This window comes from Mustela lutreola, chromosome 3 (genome assembly GCF_030435805.1).
Source record: "Mustela lutreola isolate mMusLut2 chromosome 3, mMusLut2.pri, whole genome shotgun sequence".
Lineage (NCBI taxonomy): Eukaryota > Metazoa > Chordata > Mammalia > Carnivora > Mustelidae > Mustela > Mustela lutreola.
In genome coordinates, this window is record NC_081292.1 from 141,309,009 (window position 1) to 141,327,319 (window position 18,311).

An 18,311-nucleotide genomic window follows, 5' to 3' on the forward strand; every position below is an offset into this window, starting at 1 on the left:
GTTCAGCCTCTGTTCATCGCTGCTTGGAACCACCAGAGCGATTTATTTAGAAAACTTTTCAAGCACAGACACAGGCTCGCCTGGCTTGTCCGGTGGGTGGCGAGATGCACATTCTTTGCCCCTTTCTCTACTTTCAAAGGAAGGGCTTAGAAAGACCCAGGCCAGGAGGAGCAGCTGGGGGTCACAGCGAAGCCTCTCCCCCTAACGGGGGACAACCTCCCGGAGCTGTCCCAGCTGCCTTCCTTCCCCGGGTCTGTCCCCGGAGAGGGGGAGGATGACTTACATACTTGTTTAACGCAGTGTTGGAGAGCTGTGTGGGCTCCTAATTGTGGCAGGAACACAGAACCATTAGCCCTTGAAGTTTCAGGCGCGACTCGGGGAGGAGCGGCGACCTAGCTCCCCGCGTGCACATGACGTGGGGGTGGAAGGGTGGGGTGAGAGGGGACTCCGCGGAACAGCACTCCTAGCTAGGGCTGACTATTTTGGCTAATGTGAAGACAAAATTACAACAGAGTTGAAGCGATCAAAGCTGGCCCCCGCCACCCCTCCTCCCGCCCTCCTTCCCGGCCCTAAGTCTGTTTGTAGTTGTCTCTGCTGCAGACGCTCGTCGGTCTTCTCACGACAAGGAAATTCCTGCCAGTTTTTCCAGAGCCTGCAAGGAGAGGACAGATGCACTTCGCACTTCCCAGAGGAGAATTCCCTTTGTCTTATCTTCCCCTCCCCCAGTCCGCTTGGGCTCTGCGGTGACGCAGACAGCGCTCGGAAAGACCCCCGGCGCCTGGCGGGGCGGGGGTGGGGGTGCGTTTGTAACCGAACCCCACGCCCAACTCTACCCTGGCTGCTCCTTCCACTTCCTCCTTCCTCTTTTTTCTCTTTCGAAACCTTCTCTCTTCCTTTCCCCTCCCTCCTTCTAATGCTCTAGATCTCTTACCGCTCAAGTCTTCTCCCGGGTTCCCGCTCCCGGAGTTTGGGCCGGCACTGTGTATTCTGTGTATTTCCAAGCCCTAGTGGTTTGGCGGGAAAGGGCTTCGTTCTGGTTTGTTCATGGATGTCTGGAACAAATCCTTGTGTCCGTACCTAAATGTGGGATGGGAGGCATAATGGGTTGATAATGGGGCACAGAGGGAAGAGGGAAAAAACTGAGAAACCACTTGATTTGGGAGAGTTGCTCCCTGAGTCTTTTGCAGTCGGTATGGGATGGGAACCCAGGATTCGAAACTCTTCTAGATGGATCACGATTTCACAGACTCACACGTACCACTATCAGCTGTTCTCATCTTCCCTTTATGACTCTCTATCTTGCTCTCCCGAGTTCTGCTCGGAATTAGTTCCTTTCAATTCCCTGCTTCCTAGGATTTCTCAGGGCCCTCCCGCACAGTGAGTGGCGCAGGAAGAAGCTGGTTCCAAGATTCCCACCAAGAATCCCAGAACCCCTGTACTGTGATATCCCGAGGACCAGGCCTGTCCTGGGTCCACAAGTCCATGCTTTCTGGTGTCCTGCCACTCTAGAGTCCAACCCTGAGCGTCTGGCCTCTCCTATCACACCCCGGATGGATGTCACACCCACCCCGAAGGCAAGACCAGACTGACTTTTCCACCCTGACTCGCTTCTAGGAGTACACATAGGGGAAGAGGGAGGCTCCGCACACATTAGACACGTGCGCCTCCCCCTGCCCTTCCTCCCGCTGCCGCCCGCAGAGTGCACACTGATGACCCAGACACACTTACTCGGGCGCGCGCCAGCGGCGTCCATCGCCCTTCCCAGCCGGCGAGACAGCCTAGAGGCAGGTGGCACCGCCGCAGGGAGGCGGGCTCGGCGCTCCAGATGCCTACCTGGGCGCGGAGACGTTTAGGTCCCCCAAAGCCCGCTGCGGGCCTCCGGAGCCTGGTGGCCCCCGGCCTGGCGGCGGCTGGGCCTCACCTCAGCCTCCTGCGGAGCTCGGTGGGCAGGCTCCAGCTCTGCGCGGGGCTCCGCACCTCCGCCTCCGCAGGCCCCCCGAGCGCCCCTCTTCCAGAAGCCTGCCGCCCGCCTGCCTCCCATAGGCTCGGCTACATCTGGGATGCATTGCCCCCTAATTGTCAACCCCATTATTGTGATCAAGTGAACATCGCTAATCTCTACATTTATTGTTTAGGTAAATAGAGGCTGCGTTTAATCAATACGCAGGGCCCCAGCCCTCGCAGCGCCAAGTAACTTAAGTCAACGGTGAAGATTTCAGTGTGTGCGTAATTATAGGGCACGCGGAATAGTCACTCCAGCCTAATGCCACAGCTCCCCTCCGACCCCGGGGAGCGGGAGGAGGGAACCTGAGGAATCTCCACCCTCTAAGGGATGGAGGGACGGCTCCCTCCGGGGAAGAAAAGGATTTTGTGGCAGTGACGCCGCGCTCCCGGCCCGAGGGGCCTGCGGCTGGACTGGGGACCGCTCTCACTTCCCAGCCGCCAACTCGCGCGCTCGGCGCCCTCTCCCTGCGGGCTTCTGGATCCCTGCACTCAAGAACTGTCGCAGCGAAGGGGGTGGTTCCCCACCCCTCCGGTCCCCACCGGGTGAGAAGGCTGAGGGCGGGGCCCAGGAGGCGGGTCGCCGGGTGCTCCGGTCGCCGCAGCCTCCGCCCGCAGTCTCGCTTCCAACCCCACCCTCCCATCCCCACTGCTCCCTCCCCAGCCGGAACTCCAATCCCAAGCCTGGGCGCGCAGGAGCGGGTTATTTGCGCTTCTTCTTAAATAGTTATTGTTTCTTAATTAAGAGGACAGTAGCCCAGCTGGTTTGAGAGGATCTGGGATTCCTAGCAGGGCATGGTCAGGCCTGGGGAGGTTGGCCCTGCAGAGGGGTGGTGTCGGCTCCTTCCAGCAGCTTGCCTGCGGGAGTGGCCTTACAGTGAGGGCCTCAGGGCCACCGCGGGGAGAGGGCTAGTTGGAAATCTTCCCAGTGCCTGCTGAAAGAGCCAAGCCCTCCCGACGCTCTGGATTGGGACCCAGGAGGTTAACCCTACTGCAGTCCGAGGCACTAGCACTTTCTCCGTGGGTGTTTGGTCGCTGGCCTTTTCTGTTTCTTCTGGTGACTCCTTCTGCCGCTCCATTCCCGGGAATGTTGTATGTAAACAACCAGTAACTCCGGTTGTAATCAGATACCCGCCTTTCGTGGAGCGGGCCCGCTTTATTTAAATAAGCTGGATTCCAAAGTTAACTCATCATTTGCAAGTTTAGGGTGTCGGCGCAACTACCGAGCTAAATTACAGCTGGAGCTTGAATGAAGGCCGACAGTATTGGATGGCAGCTGGCTGGTTTTAATTTTTGGAATTGAACAGTTCTCTTATAAGGTATCTCTCTGTTTTCTCTTTCCCTTAAAAGTTAAATAGCATTTAGAACAAGAGGAAAATTAAACACAAATGTCAGTGCAATCCTGAAATCCCTTTTCTTTCTGTTACTTCTTCCTGAGCCTCCCCTCTCAGGGCCCCAAGCTTCCACCCAAGCATGTGACTCTCCTCATCAAACATTCAGATCTCCCCCCCCCCCTGCTGCACATCAGCATTGCTAGTTAGTCCAGAGGACAGATAACTATGATTTCAGACTCTTGATTAAGAATATCAACTTAACTTCTTCTGGGCTGTGGTTGTTTTTAAGCTAGGGCAGGGAGAAGAGAAGCAAGGAGGCTGCTAGCCAGGACTTCTGGGCCCTTTGGGACTTTCAGGAGCTCCATGTGAGCACACCTCTTAAGGCTGTGTTCTTGGGCAGAACAGAAGAGGACCCTTCTCAGTTTCCTCCTCTGTAAACTGAAACTAAGAATTAAGACTTGGAAGGATTGTTACAAAAGTTAAATAAAACTCTATAGGACCATCCGGGCAATACGCTCAAAGCTTAAGAGTTGAGCTTAAAAAAAGTTCTTGCCTCCTGTTTTCCACTGAAATCGCAGTCCCACCTAAAGCTTAACTGGGGAACTAAAGCCAAAGCCAATAGCTATAGTATGACAGAATTTTCCCTTGTGTGTGGAAAGCACAGGGCCTAGTAGAGAATCAGGTTGGGTAAAGATGAAGTAGGAACAGCTAGCACTTGCCTGTGTGGGAAGGAGTAAGGTTAGCTGCTCCAGTCCACAGCCCATTCCATGGCCTAGCTTCCACAGGTCTGCATCTGGGAAAAAGGAGGGCTTGTCTCTTCTGGAGAGGGCTAACATTTATTGAGCACTTACTATATGCCAGGCACTCTGCCAAGTGCTTTTCGTTTAATCTGCATGATAAATCTTATTAGGTGAGTATTATTGCTATCTCTCTTTTTAAACTTTTACTATGGAAAAATCTCAAATATGTATTTAAAGGTAGAGAGAATATGAGCCCTTCCTTCTATGTTCATCAGCCTGCATCAACAATTGGCAGCTCCTAGCCAAGCTTGTGTAATCTCTATTTAAGAGAGATTTCCTCCTCCTTTATTTTAATGCAGATCTCAGACATATCATTTGTTTGTAAATATCCCGGTATGTTTTAGAATATCAAAAGACTAAAACAAAAACAAAAACAAAAAAAACCTAAAAACCAAAACCCAAAACCATAATACCTTGTTATAATCGTACCTAAACACATTTGAAATTAATTCCTTAATATTATAAACACCTAATCAGTGTTTTGAGTCTTCCTAGTTGTCTCATAAGTGAGTTTTTACAATTGCTCTTTTTCCTTTCAAATCAGATCCAAGCACTAACCACACATTTAGTCTCTCAAGTTTCTTCTAATCTATAGGTCTTTCTCCCTCTATTTCTTTCCTTGAAGTTTATTTATTGAAGTAACTATGATGTTTTTCCTGATATCCTTTTTATAAACGAAGAAACAGGATCAGAGAGGTTAAAGGAATTTAGTAAAAGGTAGAAAGGAATTCAGTCCTAGTTATGTCTGACTCCAGCGTCCAAGCCCTTAATGGCTTTATTATATTCCCTTTAAATCAAGTGATGAAAAGTAAGACACAGGAAAACCCAATCACCCATAAAAGATTTCAGAACATGCATGACTCTCCTAAGTAACCAGTTCCTTTACCAAGTGCCCACAGAAAACCATTCACTTAAAACCCAGGCAGGGTTTGAAATGTGGGAAAAGAAATTGAAAACAGGATAACTCAGTATTCTCCTCATGTTTTGAATCTAACTAAATAATTCTTGTATGCAAATATATCTGTAACAGGGTGAAAGGACTTTTATTTCCAACAAGTATTTAGCAAAGCAAAAACATTTCTTGAATCTACCAGTTTCCTTTTCCTCTATTCTCCTCCCTTGGCTTCCTTGTATTTCCTCTTTTCTTCTGCCCTCGCTAGCTAGATAAGGAGAAAATATCTCTTTTAGGTAGTTATTTTAAAATACCAGTCAAATTAACAATTTGGTAGTTTGATATGTGATATCTGGCTTTTGTTACAGTAGTTTTGAAACCACAGTTACCCTAGCAACTGAATACATTTTTTTCTTTTAAAAAATTTTAGCTGTCGAGGAGGGGAAAAAAAAAAAAAAAGAAAGAAAACTTCTTGCCAGAATTTTCCCATAATAGCTTCCATTAACTGCAGTGACTTCTATTGGAGAGGCCAGCACTGCTGTCTCCTGCTGTCACCAGTCATTCACTGATCTAGCAGATGTTTTGTTTGATAAGGCCAATTTGAGCTTTATAAAACATTTATTTTTTTCACCTCCAAGGAGCAAATACCAGTAAGGATGGGATTCGGCATCTATCACTGGATACCATACAAGGGCCTCAACCTGCCAGTGGAGTTTCTAGGTGAGAAGAAATACTAAAACAAACCTAAAGACTTCATTTATTATTTTTTTTTTTAAAGGGGGATGGTTAAACGCATTAGATCAGTCCCTAGAGACTTGGCAAGGGGAAAAGAGTGAGCAGAAGAGCCAATAGCCAATAGAATCTTTCTGGAAAACACCTGGTGGATGTGTGCCCAAAGAGAGCAATGATGCTAGTTAGTGAGATGAGGGAATAAGAGAGGGAGTGATGCACATTGCCTTGAGTTTTATAGATTTGACAAGCCGTGTGTTAGCATTTCAAGGAGGTGAAGTAAAGAAGAATCAGCAAGGGGAAAATGTGTGTATTAGGGCTTCTGGAACAAGTAGACTTTGAGCATTTGTGAGAATCTTCACTTGCTTCTGAGTAAAATTCCTCTCACAGTCATGCTCCTAATACACATAGCCTTAGATTACTCTTTTTTTCCAACAAGACAAAACCAATAACTGATTTTATAGAATTACAAATATTCAAAATCCTTTCTCTTGAGTAGCAGGAAGTTTGGTTTCAAGACCTAGGGCTGTGGTGTGAGTAAATCAAAGGAAGTGAGAAGTGCTGGGTAGTTCTGTTCTTGTTGGTAAGATGTCTCCTTTCCTGACTCTCCTGTGGGATTATTTACTTTGTCATTCTGCCGAGGACCAAAAGAAGGAGGAGGAGGAGGAGGAGAAGGAGAAGGAAGAATGAATTCAGGTTCAGTCAGGAAGTACCCTCTGCAATACAAGGGTTCAACAAAATGAAGGTTCCAGCCAGTCCTTCAAGTTTACTTTAGATAGCCCTATCAAGATCAAATATTTTGACTTGAGGAATTACATTTTTAGTCAGGATGAGAACTAAAAAGAGAGAGGAAGAGAATGTCAATTCCATTTGTGGAAAATGTAATTTCTCTACAGTAAACTCATCCTGAACAACAACAACAACATTTTTGCAAATATATGCATATTCCTCTCTAAGTCAAAATAGAAGGGGGGGAAAAAAAGAGCAGAACCAGCAATGTCCCAGTTAGGGTTTTTTCTCAACTGCTTGAACAATTTAAGAAATGTACAGCTTTTTTTTCCCCAGCTTTTTTGAGATATAATTGACATAGAACATTGTGTAAGTTGATTTGATGCACATATATATGGGGAAGTGATTACCACAATAAAGTAAGTTAACACATGTATCACCTCACACGATTGCCATTTTTGTTGTGGAGGTGGTGAGAACATTTAAGATCTACTGTTTTAGTAACTTCCAACTACACAACACAGTATTGTTCACTGTCGTCACCATACTGGACATCCTCAGATACCTGGAACTTACTCATGTCATGACTGGAAGTCTGTACCTTTCCACCAGCATCACCCCATTTCTCCCCCAGCCAGCCAGTCAGTACAGTGGGAATGGATGACTTGTCTCTGCTCCACCATATTTGAAGCCTTAGCTGAAAAGACTCAAGACTGAACTGATGTCTCCTGAGTGAGTTTTCATTCACAGGTCTGGCACTTGATGCTGGCCCTCAGCCAGGATATCCACAAGGGGTCCCTTCTGGCAGTTTCTTTGCATGGGCTAGTTTGGACTTCCTCACAACATGCATGTGAATTCCTGGAGTGAGTGTTCCAGGGGAGGAAGACTAAATGCATGGCGGGTTTTTTCGTTTGTTTGTTTGTGTGTGTGTGAGTGTGTGTGTGCTCATTCTGCAGGGTTCTGTGGGTTGGGGCAGTCGCAAATATTGGCCCAGTTTTAAGGGGAAAGGACATAAACTCTACATCTCCAAGGGAGAAATGTTTAGGTCACGATGTAGAGAGAGCACTTAGGATCCAAGCGATACGGTTTCAGCCCCTTTTGGAAAATACTATCTGCAACAGTATATGTATATCCATGTAAAGGGAGCTTCCTAACAGAGTGCAGAGAATTAACATCTGAATGCTACCTTTTACTGCCTGTGGCAGTTGAAAATTGAAGTTTTTTTTTTTTCAAAAGACTGAGATGTAAAGCAGGATTTTACTTACTCCCTATGATTTCTTTATTAGGAATTATTTTCCACTAGTTCCTTGGAAGTGTACAATTTGTATGTGTTAGCATTTTGCTCTCACATGCAGTTACTAAATACACGACAATTCTTTAAACTTCTTATCAGCAGATAAATGACATCAGGCCCAGAAATTTCTGTACCTATGGGAGTTCCCATTTTGGCTCAAAACACTACCCTGAGGATATTGATCTAATAACTCCATTACTCACATCCCTTTAAAATAAAATTTGACAGACTGCTTTAATAGAGGACTATTGATAACAGAAAAAAATAATGCTCAGTCTCTCGGTTTTGCCTTCATTTTTATTAGCTTCTATTTGATTATGCAATGCAGAGGTTTGGATTGTTAGAAAACAGCCTACATTTTTGAAAGAACGTTTAAAAATTTTCTTTGTTACTGCAGGTCTTTTTTTGTTTTTTAATATGAAAAGAGACAGAGGAGATGTCCTAATGTTTGGTTAACAAATTAAAAACCTATGTTTAAATGCTTTAATATCCTGGTCCTGTTTCACTGTGTCATCAGGGGTTGATTTACCAGCTGTAAAATTACATAAGAAATCTTTTAAATGTAGAACTGTTGACAATATTTGAACTTCTGTACATATACTGTGATCTTCTGATAATGACTACATCAACTGTGACAGCTCACTGTAGCTCACCCAGACTAGCTCTGAAATCAGGGATGTATTTACAGAGATCTGAGACGGGTCAGGAGGCTGGGTTTGATTTTAATATCCAATGCTTGTTATAAATTCAACGGCTCAGGCCTTTTCCACCCTTCTCCAAGTCCTTTCTGCAAACTTTATGAACAAAACATCTCTTTTAAGAACCAAGCCATTGGTGTATTTGGATAGTCTATCATTTAAGAAGGCAAGAAAGATGTTGATTATATAGCAAGGACAGACCCAAGAGAAAGGACTTTGGAAGTTAACAATCTGTCATTTTAAAACATCTAATTGAGGGGTGCCTGGGTGGCTCAGTGGGTTAAGCCTCTGCTTTCAGCTCAGGTCGTGATCCCAGTATCCTGGGATGGAGCCCCCCTCTACCCCCCCCCCCCCCCGCATTGGGCTCCCTGCTCAGCAGGTAACCTGCTCCCCGCCACCTCTCTGCCTACTTGTGATCTCTTTCCCTGTCAAATAAATAAATGTTTAAAAATAAGAAAAAAGAAAACTCACTTAAAAAAATTAAGTTGAATGTAACACACTTTAATTAATAGTCATATTAGGGCACCTGGGTGGCTCAGTTGTTAAGCGGCTGCCTTCGGCTCAGGTCATGATCCCAGGGTCCTGGGATTGAGCCCTGCATCAGGCTCCCTGATTGGCAGGATGCCTGTTTCTCCCCCTCGGGCTCCCCCTGCTTGCGTTTCCTCTTTCACTTGTTTCTCTCTGTCAAACAAATAAATGAAATCTTTTTAAAAAAGTAGTTATATTAGATGAAGAGACATTAGCTCAGAGCTAACCCCTTTTTCTAGGCACCTAACTCCACCATAATGGAGAAATAGAGAAAGAAGTACACAGAAATGTGAGTAAGTTAGGATTCATTTGGCTACTTGTGTCAAAACAATGAAAACCCAAGATAAATGTATCGGCTTGAAGTTGAGAAAATAGAAGTTTACTTCTAAACTGATATGGTGACTCTGTGATCATTAGGTATCTGCTCCTCTCTTGGCGTCTCAACTACTTGCCTTAGTACACAGCCTTATAGATCAAGAGGCTTAAGTTCCAGCTACTGATTCTACATTGTTATCAGCAAAAATGAGGAAGGGCAAAGAAAACATATTCAGTACCTTCTAGAACACTTCCCGGGAGCAAAACACAATGCTTCAGTTAACATCTCCTATAGTAGAATTTATTCACATAGCCACATCCAGGCACAAGGAAGACTGAAAAACAGTCTTTATTTCTCATGGCCATATTCCAAGGAAAGGGCGAGATGAGACACGGAGGGCAAGCAGTATTCCCTTCCACAAAATTAGTGCTTTGGGAGGGAGAGATGATCTGGAAACCAAGAACCTGCTTTGCTCAGACAAGTTTATACACATTTGTATACACTATCTAAGTGAACAATCAAGATTTCTAGCTAAATGAGACAAAGTATTATGTGAAAGTGAAAATGGCATTGTGGTTGTATTAAAAAATAATGCTCAATTTTTAAAGATTTATATTAAGTATGAAGAGATGAAATAACATGCTCTCTGGGATTTGTTTAACTGGTTTATTTATTTTTTTTAGTAATCTCTACACCCAACGTGGGGCTTGAACTTGCAACCCCGAGATCAGGAGTCCTGTGCTCCTCCAACTGACCCAGTCAGGTGCCCCTCTCTGGGGTTTGCTTAGAACAGTTCTGCAAAGGAAAAAAGTTGGTGGGGTGAGGAAGATGAAGGTAACATGGTCAAAATATTGGTAAATTTAAATTTGGGGTTATAGGTATTTGGGATTTTTCATCCCATTATTTTTTAGTATGTTTGAAACATTTCACAATAGAAAATTGTGGGTAGGGGTAGGGGTTCCTGGGTGGCTCAGTGGGTTAAGCCTCTGCCTTCGGTGCAGGTCATGATCCCAGGGTCCTGGGATTGAGCCCCACATTGGGGGGGGGGGGTCTCTGCTCAGCAGGGAGCCTGCTTTCCCCTCCTTCTCTGCCTATTTGTGATTTCTCTGTCTGTCAAATAAATAAATAAAATCTTTAAAAATTTTTTTGTAAATACCCAGGATCAAAATTTCTAGATTCTAAATGATAATGAGTTCCTCATAGCCTTGGCCAAATTGCTGAATGGTTCTGAGTTTCAGCTTCTTCATATGTAAAATGCAGATGATAATACTTGTCCTAACCCGTTAAGAGCCTGCACTGAAGGTCAAATGTAAAAATGCCTGTGAAAGTGTTTCAGGACCTATAATGTAATATGGTATCAGTTATTGTTAATGATATGCTTGCTGTCATTTTTGTTATCATTATTAATGTGAGGGCAGAGGCCATGTCTCATTATTCACTGATGTATCTCCAGTACTAGTAAAATGCCTGACACATAATAGATAGGAAATAAATGTTGGATGAGTAGGAACAAAAGTTGTTAAGAAAAAAAATATGTATCTGAAATTTACAGGAATAGGAGACTGGAGAAATAATCCAATAATCTCATATGACAGATGAGGAAACAGAGGCCCAGAGCAATGAAATGACTGGCTTAAAGTGAGAGAGGGTGGCAGAGTTTTAGTATAGTGGAAGAGGCAAAGGCATAGTCTGCCTTAGATTCACAAGACCCTGAGAGAATTTTATTCCCTTTTTAGCTACCTTGAGAAAGAGTGCCATAATATAATCATATTATTTCTTGTTATAGTCCCAAGGAACAGAATGAACAGTGTGTTCTCAAGCAGTACTCAGATTTTGTTTTATTAACTACTGTTTCTGAACAGGAGGCTAAATAGTGGGAACTCAAAAATCCTTTTGTAATGCAGACCTCTTAGTTCTTCTTTTTTTTTTTTTTTTTAGAGAATATTTTTTTAAAAGATTTTTACCTATTTATTTGACAGAGAGAGAAAGAGAGCACAAGCAGGGGAGAAGCAGAAGGAGAGGAAGAAGCAGTCTCCCTATGTGGGATTCCATGTGGGGCTCCATGTAGGGCTCGGTCACAGGACTCTGGGATCACAACCTGAGCCAAAGGCACACACTTAGCCATCTGAGCGGCCAGGTGCCCCAGATGCGTTGGTTCTAATAATGGCCCCATTATAAGAATTGGTCTTGTAGATGGAACAACTATTTACAATCTTTTCTTTAAAAGTTCTCATAATACTATTACATAATCTTTGTGGTCAAGGGCTAGGAATTCGGTCCAGATCTTCCCCAGGAAGTTCTCCACTTGAGTATGTATCTGAACTGATCATTTCACCAATGTCCTGACACAGCGGGGCTGCGATAGGACCACATTTCAGATGAGCGCTCTATTTTAATGTGTTGGATATGGATGCTCAACACTCCCCAAGAGAATAACAGCAGACAACAATCATCAAGTACCCAGATTCCAATAATAGAAATGATCAGACATTTGCTTATTCTGGCACATAATAAATACGTATTTTTGTGCATGAGTATATGGCTTGGTTAGGTAGTTCTGCTGATGTGAGCTGGGCTTTGTCAATCTCGTCTGGGTTCCCTTGAATCTGTGATCAGCTGGCAGGTCGGCCAGGAGCTGATTAGACTGGGATGGCCGTGGATGAGACGACTTTCCTCCTGCACTCTTGTCCTCTGGCAGGCTAACCCAGGCTGGCTATCATGTGGAGGCAGGGTTTCAAAAGAGCAAACAGAAGCGTGGAAGGCTACCTGAGTTCTCATCTCAGAAATGACACATTCGCTTCTGCTGCATTGTACTGGTTAGGCAAACAACAAGGCCAGTAGAGATTCAGAAGTAGGGAAAATCGATTCCACCTCAAGATGGGAGAAGCTGCAAAGTCACATCATCAAGAGGCATGGATACTGGAAAGAGAAGAATTGAGGCCATTTTTGGTATCAGTCTACCCAATAAGGATGGGATTGTGCTAGGGATGCCTTAGTGAGGTTTCTCCTCGGAGTGCTCCCAACTAACCAGACGCACAGCTTTCAAAGTGCTTTGCCTCATGAGTTAGGGATGGGAAAACATCATGGGAATAGTGGAGAAAATCTTGAAGTCAGGCAGTCTGGAAATAGGTATAAGACTTTATTTTGTTTATTTATTTTTTAAAAAAAGATTTTATTTATTTATTTATTTGACAGATAGAGATCACAAGCAGGCAGAGAGGCAGGCAGGGAGAGAGGGAAGCAGGCTCCCTTGCTGAGCAAAGAGCCCTATGTGGGGCTCAATCCCAGGAGCCTGGGATCATGACCGGAGCCGAAGGCAGAGGTTTAACCCACTGAGCCACCCAGGCGCCCCCAGGTATAAGACTTTAGAAGGCTACAAGGGTGATTGGGTGGCTCAGTCGGTTAAGCGTCTGCCTTAAGCTCAGGTCATGATCCCAGAAGCTTGGGATTGAGCTCTGCATTGGTCTCCCTACTCAGCAGGAAACCTGCTTCTCCTTCTCCCTCCTCTGCTCCCCCTACTTGTGCTCACTCTCTCTCTCTTTCCTTGTCAAGAGATGAATAAAATCTCTTAAAAAAAATACTTTAGAAAGTTACAAAATAAGTCTAGATGTTACTTTTCTATGCTTTCCAAAGCTGGTCTATGGCCAATGACAACACGGATTTCTATGTTCTGGGCATTACGCTCTTCACATATAGCAGCTCATTTAATCCTTTCAACCACCATATGAGGTATCATCATTCCTCTTTCTTTATTTATTTTTATTTATTTACTTTTAAAATATTTATTTATTTGACAGACAGAGATCACAAATAGGCAGAGAGGCAGGCATAGAGAGGAAGGGAAGCAGACTCCCTGCTTATCAGAGAGCTGGATGTGGGGCTCAATCCCAGGACTCAGGGATCATGACCTGAGCTGAAGGCAGAAGCTTAACCCACTGAACCACCCAGGTGCTCCTATTTTTATTTTTTTTTAGTTTATTTTTATTTTTTCAGTATTCTAAGATTCATTATTTATGGACCACACCCAGTACTCCATGCAATACGTGCCCTCCTTAATACCCATCACCAGGATTACTCATCGCCCCACCCTCCTATCCTCCAAAACTCTGTTTCTCAGAGTCCACAGTCTCTCATGGTTCGTCTCCTCCTCTGATTTCCCCCAATTCACTAATTCACTTTTCTTTTACTTCTCCTAATGTCCTCCATGCTATCTATTCCTTATGCTCCACAAGTAAGTGAAACCATATGATAATTGACTTTCCCTGCTTGATTTATTTCACTCACCATAATCTCCTCCAGTTCCATTCATATTGATCCAGAAGGTGGGTTTTCATCCTTTCTGATGGCTGAGTAATATTCCATTGTATATATAGACCATATCTTCTTTATGCATCCATCTGTTGAAGGGCATCTTGGCTTTTTTCACAGTTTGGCCATTGTAGCCATTGCTGCTATTTACATTGGGCTACATATGACCCTTCTTTTCACTACATCTGTATCTTTGGGGTAAATACCTAGTAGTGCCATTGCTGGATCATAGGGTAGCTCTATTTTTAATTTCCTAAGAAATCTCCACACTGTTTTCCAAAGTGGCTACACCAACTTGCATTCCTACTAACAGTGTAAGAAAGTTTCCCTTTCTCCACATCCTCTCCGACACTTGTTCCTTGTCTTGTTATTTTTGGCCATTCTAACTGGTGTAAGGTAGTATCTCAATGTGTTTTTTTTTTTTTTTAAGATTTTATTTATTTATTTGACAGACAGAGATCACAAGTAGGCAGAGAGGCAGGCAGAGAGAAAGGAAGGGAAGCAGGCTCCCTGCTGAGCAGAGAGCCCGATGTGGGGCTTGATCCCAGGACAAGAGCCGAAGGCAGAGGCTTTAACCCATGAGCCACCCAGGTGCCCCTCTCAATGTGGTTTTGATTTTAATTTCCCTAATGGCTAACAATGGTGAACATTTGTTCATGTGTCTGTTAGCCATTTCTTTATCTTTTTTTGGAGAAGTGTCTGTTCATGTCTTCTGCCCATTTTTTGATGTGATTATCTGTTTTTGGGGTGTTGAGTTTGAGTTCTTTATAGATCTTGGATATCAGCCCTTTATCTGTAGTGTCATTTGCGAATATCTTCTCCCATTCTGTGGGTTGCCTCTTTGTTTTTTTGACTGTTTCCTTTGCTGTGCAGAAGCTTTTTATCTTGATGAAGTCCCAAAAGTTCGTTTTCACTTTTGTTTCCTTTGCCTTTGGAGACATCTCTTGAAAGAAGTTGCTGTGGCCGATGTCAAAGAGGTTACTGCCTATGTTCTCTTCTAGGATTTTGATAGATTCCTGCCTCACATTGAGGTCTTTTATCCTTTTTGAGTTTATCTTTGTGTATGGTGAAAAAGAAAAACAAAGCTGAGGCATCACGTTGCCTGACTTCAAGCTTTACTACTAAGCTGTGATCATCAAGACAGCATGGTACTGGCACAAAAACAGACACATAGACCATTGGAACAGAGTAGAGAGCCCAGGTAGGGACCCTCAGCTCTATGGTCAAATAATGTTCAACAAAGTGAGAAAAACTATCCAGTGGAAAAAAGACAGTCTATTCAATAAATGGTGCTGGGAAAATTGGGCAGCTATGTATAGAAGAATGAACTCGACCATTTGCTTATACTGTTTCTTCTTTATGGGTAAGTTGATGGAGGCTTGGGGGAGGTTAAAGAGTGAGCAGCCTGACCGAGGTCTCTCAGCCTAAGTGAGGGAGTGTGGTTTCAAACCCTGTCCACTCTGACTTCAAGGCCAATGGGAGATAGTAAGCACTATGCTATTTAGTCTCCTAAATGGCAGATGCTCTCTCTACCCTGCAAACAGCATTGCACATCCATTTGTAGGTACAGAAAAAAAACTGTCAATCTCAGCTTAAATAAGTAATAGAATTTTCAGAATTGCAGTTAATATGGGAAAGCAGGTTGGTGTCAAATCAGAAAGCAGGAGTCAACAAACTTTTCCTATCTAGGTCCAGAGTGTAAATGTTTTAGGCTTGTGGGTCATATGGTCCCTGTCAGAATTCTCAAGTCTGCTTTTGTAGCACAAAAGCAGCCAGAGACAATGTGTAAATGAATGAGTGGCTGTGTACCAGCAAAATTTTATTTACAAAAATAGGTGGCTAGCCAGATTTGTCATACAGAATTTGAAACCAAGCCAGGACTTAGCAAAAACGTACTTTGTTCCAAAGGACAGTTTGACATGTTCTCCAAATCCTCTCAAACATAATAATAATAATCACATACATTACAATAATTCATATATGCTACTAATAAGAGATATTTTTACAAATAAGGCAAAATCATGACTGTCACACAAATATTAAAAAGTGCATGTCAGCTTTTATTTGATTCATTAATTAATGAGGGAAACAGTAAGAGGTTAAAACCCTTTCAAAGAGGAATCCAAAGAACCTGCACATAGGGCAGCCTTCAGGAATGCTAAAATTAATTTGCTAGTAGAGGAAAAACTGATCAATATTTACAAGGAAGAAAATATAATGTTTGGAATCATGTCTTCTACAGGGTAATGGTCAATTGTGTCTTCACCAGACACAATTTACTTATAGGAATATAAGAATATTTATGGGGGGGTGCCTGGGTGGCTCAGTGGGTTAAAGCCTCTGCCTTCGGCTCAGTTCATCATCCCAGGGTCCTGGGATTGAGCCCCATGTTGGGCTCTCTGCTCAGCGGGGAGCCTGCTTCCTCCTCTCTCTCTCTGCCTGCCTCTCTGCCTACTTGTGATCTCTGTCTGCCAAATAAATAAATAAAATATTTAAAATAAAAAAAGAATATTTATAGGAATATAAGAATATCCACAAGAAAGTAGAATTCATAATGTAAATAATAATAAATAATATTATATAATAATAAAATATATAATATAATAATTAAAAAGCTATAAGACGTGAAAAATCAGGAGAATTATAAGGATAAAGGTCAATCAATAGAAATGGGACAAAACTGACACAGATGATAGAATTTGGCAGGCTAAGATACTGAAATAGTTATCACAACTGTATTACGTATGTTCCAAAATCTAGTAGTAGCTTTCAATAGAGGAATGCTTCTCCCCAGGCAACTTGGGCAATGTCTGGAGATAGTCTGGTTGTCATAATTTGGCAGAAGTGGTGACACTGGCATTTCGTGGGCAGCAGCGAAGACTGTTGCACCACTATACAGTGGCCAGGACAGCCCCCACAATGAAGAATTACCCAGCCCCAAATGTCAGTAGTGCTGAGGTTGAGAAACCCTGAACTAGAGGAAAGATTGAATATATTGAGTAGAGACATGGAAGATCTGAAGAAGATACAAATTGAATTTGTGAGGATGAAAACAATGACAGAGATGAAAAATACACTGGATAGGATTAATTATAGATTGGATATTGCAGAAAAAAATAAGAGTGAACTTGAAGACATGACAGTATAAATTATCCACAGTGAGCTTGGACAAAAACAAGTCTGAGGGAACAAAAGGAACAGGGGATCAGTGAGCTGTGGGACAACTTCAAGTGGCCTAATATATGTGTAATTGGAGTCCTGACAGAAAGGGACGTGGGAGTGACAGAAAAAAAAAATCTTTGCAATAATAAGAAACCCCAATTTTTCCAAATTTGTTAAAAACTTGATCCAAGAAGTTCAACAAACCCCAAGGTCAAGAATTATGAAGAAAACACCAAGGCACAAATTGGTTAAAACAAGTTATAAAGAGAAAATACTGAAAGCAACAACTGAAGAGGAAAAAAAAAGACATGACACATACAGAGGAACGAGGATAATGATGACAGAACATTTATTGACAGAAACAACATAAACAATAAAAAGAAAAGCAACATCTTTAAAGTACTGAAACAAAAATACTGTTTATAGATATCCTACACTGGAATACCTTTTAAAAATGAAGGAAAAATGAAGACTTTTCAGACATTGAAAAGATGAAAGAGGGGCTCCTGGGTGGCTCAGTCGTTAGGCGTCTGCCTTCTGCTCGGGTCATGATCCCAGTGTCCTGGGATGGAGCCCTGCATCAGGCTCCCTGCTTGGCGGGAAGCCTGCTTCTTCCTCTCCCACTCCCCCTGCTTGTGTTCCCACTGTCTCTCTGCCAAATAAATAAATAAAACCTTAAAAAAAAAAAGATGAAAGAATTCATTACCAGTGTTCTCAATATCTTTTAGGCAGAAATATGAAAGTACCAAAGAGAATCAAGAGCATTGGAAATGGTAACAAGGTAGGTAAATGTATTGGCTTCTTTATTATTTCAATCTTTTAAAAAGATAATTGACTGTTTAAACAACCACAAAATAATGTAATGTCGGGTTTACAACCTATGTTGAAGTGAAATGCATGATGGTGATAGGTCACAGTGCTGGTTTACTTGGAAGGGAGATGAAGGCAGGGTTGTCTAAGAATTCCTTTCTGTGACTGAATGAATGGTTTGTTAAACTTAGTGGAAGTGTTGAAAAACTTGTCTGGCCTGGAGGCTGAGTCAAGCTCCCCCATTTGGTAAGTATATTTCTTTCCTAAAGAAAAGAAGAGGGAAGCCAGGTACAGACTGTTTTGTGTGGGCAATCAATGTGGATTTCTTCAGCAGTAATATAGGTCACTGTTTGACTCTCCTTTTGAACATCTTATCCCCAGGGTCCACAGGCCATCAGTACAGTAGGCTTAGTAGGTCAGCCTGTCCTAGAGTAGATTGAGAATGGGGAACAGGCATTCAGGAAGGTTCTCCTTTGGGGTACAAGTCAAGGAACAGACCTGCAAGCTGCCCTTCCTAAAGCCAGGAGGACGTGACTACTAGGATACTTAGATGGAGAAGCCCAACCGGGCTTAGTGGTGCTGCTGCCCTAAGTGAAGCTAATGGGAAGATAGCCCCCTGCTATACAAGGCCTGGGTGTATTTTCCAAAGTCTTTTTATTTGTTCCTAGTCTGACAACCCACAAGTAAGTGGTAAATCTCTTTATAATCAC